We start from the raw sequence: 5615 nt of genomic DNA on the forward strand, positions 1-5615 counted from the left end.
CTGTGGCATAGATCACAGAGGCGCTGGCACCTGGTGTGGCTGTGGCTGTGGCATAGGCCACCAGCTGCAGCTCTGATTCAACCCCTATCCTGGGAACTTCCATATGCCACAGGTGTTGCCCTAAAAAAAAAAAAAAAAAAAAAAGACCCATTCTTACTATAGCAAGTTTTCTTAAGTTTGAATCCCATGGAAAGGAGGATTTGGAATCTCAAGTCTCTCCCTCAAAGAAGTTTGTTAATGGAGTTCTCGTCGTGGTACAGCGGAAATGAATTTGACTAGGAACCATGAAGTTGCAGGTTCGATCCCTAGCCTCACTCAGTGGGTTAAGCATCCGGTGTTGCCGTGAGCTGTGGCATAGGTTGCAGACGTGGCTTGGATCCCACGTTGCTGTGGCTGTGGCCAGCAGCTGTAGCTCCAATTCAGCCCCTAGTCTGGGAACCTCCACATGCTGCTAGTGCGGCCCTAAAAAGCAAAAAAGAAGTTTATCAATCATCTTAAGAGACTCTGTCACGCACTCTCCAGAATGCTTCAAGTTATTCCAGTCAACAGTTTGTCTTGGAGAAAAGGGTAATAAATTCCTATCAGCTACCCTAATATATACAAATTTAATGAATATTTTTTACTGAAATCATTGTATTGTTTCAATGAATATATGCTAAAAATTTAATCTCTTGTAGAAGAAGCCACTTTTATATTTAAGGCATTGATAAAGGGTCTTTGTACTCCAATTATGAGAATCACTGAAACCAATAGTTTTTAGAATATACTTTATGCTAATATAATCACATTATTTTAAAACTTGAATTTTGTGTAGTCATATTCTTATAGCACTTTTTTCTCCCCTGCTCAATGGAGCCCCTGAAGGAGCTCTAAAGAGTTACTTGGCTCACCTGGGTATAGTTTGAAATGATAACAATGCTCATAGCTAATGCAGCCATTATTAGGCACTAGACATAATCTCAAGCACCTAACATATCTTAAGATAATTAGTCTCCTCCAAAACTTCATACACACAAAGACACATGTATTCCGATGTTCACTATTGTCAATAGCCAAGACAGGGAAACAACCTAAATGTCCATTGACAGAAGAGTGGCTAAAGAAGAGGTGGTACATATACGCAATGGAATATTACTCAGCCATTAAAAGGAATGAAAGACTGGCATTTTTAGCAACATGGATGGACCTAGAAATTATGCTAAGTGAAGTCAGCCATACAACGAGATACCAACATCAAATGCTTTCTCTGGCATGTGGAATCTGAAAAAAGGACAGACTGAATTTCTTTGCAGAACAGATGCTGACTCACAGACTTTGAAAAACTTATGGGCTCCAAAGGAGACAGTTTGGGGGATAGGAGGATGCGCTGGCATTGTGGGATGGAAATCCTATAAAACTTAATTGTTACAATCCTTGTACAATGACAAATGTAATAAATTCATTGAGTAATAAAAAAAAAAAACTTCATACAGAAAGTACTATTACTATCCCCATCTTATACACATGAAACAGAAGCACAAGGTCACACAACTAGCAAATGACAGAGATGATATTCAAATACAGGCCCTCTTACACCATGGTTTGTGTTATTGTCCATTAGAGGATGTTACTTCTTCAGTTTCAAAGCCACCTATCTAATGATCTAGAAGAAAAACAAGAACTAGAGAGGTTTAGTGACTTTCCCAAATCACAATGCAATATGGTATCAGAATTACACTTAATACCCAATTTGATAACTCAGAGTACAGTATTGGGTCATATGCACCACTGTGCAAGTTAAATGTGATCACTGACACTTTTTACTTTCTTTAGCTTCATTTCTTATTTTATTAAATGAAAGGCATCTATTTTCTCATCTTCGACTTAGTTTTGAGATTTTTTCTTTTATGTACTTTGACTTACTACCCCATCCTTTCCATTTACTCTTCCAAATCAATATCACTTTCCAAGTTACCCTTTAAAAATGTACACACAGTTCAATTTATCTAATAATGTACATTTATGTCAGATCCTTTATTGAAGGAGGAAAGCTATAAATAAATCAAAGAGTAACCTTGAAAATTAACAATAAATATGTAATGAATGAAGGAACAGGGTAACTCCTCAATATAATGTCTTTGGTTAGGTGCCATAAAATGATTCCAATTCTAAAAGAAATGTTACTCTACCACTTGGGGCAAAAATGGAATATATTTTGGTGCATAAATTCAGCTCATAAATGTTAGCTACTGGACACTTTAAAGACAATTATCATGATATCATGACCCCTCCCATGTACAAAATAGTCATTAAGAGCTCTTCTGCTGGCCCCCCATCTTTATGGGCATATGTGTGCATGTTTTCCCACAAAAGATATAATGGCACTAAGATTCATACACACTACTTTGAATAGTATTCAATTCATACACAATTGAAGAAATACATATATATGTAATACTTATATCTTGAAGGTTTTACATTCTTGAAATAAAAACATAAGCACTATTTTTATAGAGAAGAAAAATTTGCAACCCCAAAATATGTCTCTTTGGCAAGAGGATTATTTCAGGCTGATAATTTTTAATAAACAAAGACTAAGTCTTTCTTTTTATATCACCCTTAAATGACTAAAAGAATTTATACAGAAAGCCTGATCTAGGAAGAGCACTATCACCAGAGACATCTACAAAAAATACAGGCTATGTATGGTAGGAAGAACTCAGAAACGCCTGGAGACCAGAGCCCACTCTGTGTCCAACTGTCTCTGAATGGTCTGGCAAATATTTGTTTACCAAACACTTGCGTTTCCTAGCTTCCTATAAACTGTCTTCCTCTCTGAAATCCCAGATCTTATCTCCTTCTCCTCAATTCAGGATGGCTGAATTGTCTGAATGTCAAGGGTCTCATTTATCTTAAGGGGCCCCTACATGCACATAATTACATTTGATTTTCTCCTATTAATCTGTCTCATGTCAATTGAATTCTTTTTTTTTAATAATTTATTTTTCTTCCCACTGTACAGCAAGGGGATCAAGTTATCCTTACATGTATGTTTTTCCCCGCCCTTTGTTCTGCTGCAATATGAGTATCTAGACATAGTTCACAATGCTACTCAGCAGGATCTCCTTGTACATCTATTCTAAGTTGTGTCTGATAACCCCAAGCTTCCGATCCCTCCCACTCCCTCCCTCTCCCATTGGGCAGCCACAAGTCTATTCTCCAAGTCCATGAGTTTCTTTTCTGTGGAGATGTTCATTTGTGCTGGATATTAGATTCCAGTTATCAGTGATATCATATGGCATTTGTCTTTGTCTTTCTGGCTCATTTCACTCAGTATGAGAGTCTCTAGTTCCATCCATGGTGCTGCAAATGGCATTATGTCACTCTTTTTTATGGCTGAGTAGTATTCCATTGTGTATATATACCACCTCTTCTGAATCCAATCATCTGTTGATGGACATTTGGGTTGTTTCCATGTCCTGGCTATTGTGAATAGTGCTGCAATGAGCATGCAGGTGCATGTGTCTCTTTTAAGGAAAGTTTTGTCCGGATATATGCCCAAGAGTGGGATTGTGGGGTCATATGGAAGTTCTATGTATAGATTTCTAAGGTATCTCCAAACTGTTCTCCATAGTGGTTGTACCAGTTGACATTCCCACCAACAGTGCAGGAGGGTTCCCTTTTCTCCACACCCCCTCCAGCACTTGTTATCTGTGGACTTATTAATGAGGGCCATTCTGACTGGTGTGAGGTGGTATCTCATGGTAGTTTTGATTTGCATTTCTCTTATAATCAGCGATGTTGAGCATTTTCTCATGTGTTTGCTTACCATCTGTATATCTTCCTTGGAGAAATGTCTATTCAGGTCTTTTGACCATTTTTCTATTGATTGATTGGCCTTTTTTCTGTTGAGTTGTATAAGTTGCTTGTATATTCTAGAGATTAAGCCCTTGTCGGTTGCATCATTTGACACTATTTTCTCCCATTCTGTAAGTTGTCTTTTTGTTTTCTTTTTGGTTTCCTTTGCTGTGCAAAACTTGTCAGTTTGATTAGGTCCCATTGGTTTATTTTTGCTCTAATTTCTGTTGCTTTGGGAGACTGACCTGAGAAAATATTCATGATGTTGATGTCAGAGGGTGTTTTGCCTATGTTCTCTTCCAGAAGTTTGAGGGTGTCCTGTCTTATATTTAAGTCTTTCAGCCATTTGGAGTTTATTTTTGTGCATGGTGTAAGGGTGTGTTCTAATTTCATTGCTTTGCATGCAGCTGGCCAGTTTTCCCAGCAATGCTTGCTGAATAGACTTTCGTTTTCCCATTTTATGTTCTTGCCTCCCTTGTCAAAGATTAATTGACCCTAGGTGTCAGGGTTTATTTCTGGGTTCTCCATTCTGTTCCATTGGTCTGTCTGTTTTGATACCAGTACCACACTGTTTTGATGACTGTGGCTTTGTAATATTGCTTGATGTCAGGGAGAGTTATGCCTCCTGCTTGGTTTTTGTTTCTCAGGATTGCTTTGGCGATTCTGGGTCTTTTGCTGTTCCATATAAATTTTTGGATTGTTTGTTCTAGTTCTGTGTCAATTTAATTCTTAGATTAGCCAGGAGAATCAAAAAGGGTGAAAAGAAATTTTTTTCTTCCCCAACATGTTTTAAATAGTGATTATTAGAAAATCAGATTGAGGTGATTCTGCTTTGATCTTATAAGTGGATTCATTTTTACTTATTGCATGACCATGGCATTACCAAAATTCTTTAGAAGATACTAGTAAATATATGATATATTCTAAATATAACTTTATAGCCTTTTAATTGCTGCTTTGAAAAGATAATTTAGAGGAATACATATGCTCATATAATATTTTATATGAGTAGACTAATATTCAGCTATACAGAAACTCTTTGACTCCAGATCTTGACATTTTGAAATAGATCTTTCTTTTTCTACACAATCATATTGTTGTATGTAATAATCTCAGAGGGATTTACAGAGTATAGCAAAGCATAAGTGGCAATCTTAATTGAAAGTCCAACACTTGAAGTATCATATGTATGCGCAACAAACTGCTGAGGCCTGCTGAGGCTTATTTAAGAGACTGAAAAAACAAATATAAGTAGATACAGATTTGAGATCAGCAAATAGCTTAAGTAAATTTGAGGCTCAAAAACCACATGTATGTTTGACATTAAATAGCTCATCAGAGTACAACAACTCTGAAAACTGGCCACTATTTCTAATAATTTATATTTTTATCTCAATTAATAAAACTTCTGAAAACAAATGATGAAATACCTGTGTGTGGGGAATGGTTGAAGAAATTTTTTTTCACTGACACTTCAGCAGAAGAGGGCAATTATACTTTCTGAAAGAAAGACTGCCCAGGACCTGCAAAAGGCCTGGATACTTGAAAAAAAGGGGAACTGTTATCAGGGTGGCAGCTGTGGCTATATGCCATGTCAATGGACAGAAAACTTTTCTAAGAGAAGCACAGGTGGTACTTTCTGCCCCTTGTGATGACAGAGATAACATCACTTAACCAGAAAATCAAAGGGGAGAGAATTGACAACCATGTTAATTCTTGTTAATCTGCAAAATTACAAACTTCCTGATATGAATAATGTGAAACAGGACCACTTCCTT

Source organism: Phacochoerus africanus, chromosome X (assembly GCF_016906955.1).
Source record: "Phacochoerus africanus isolate WHEZ1 chromosome X, ROS_Pafr_v1, whole genome shotgun sequence".
Taxonomy (NCBI): Eukaryota; Metazoa; Chordata; class Mammalia; order Artiodactyla; family Suidae; genus Phacochoerus; species Phacochoerus africanus.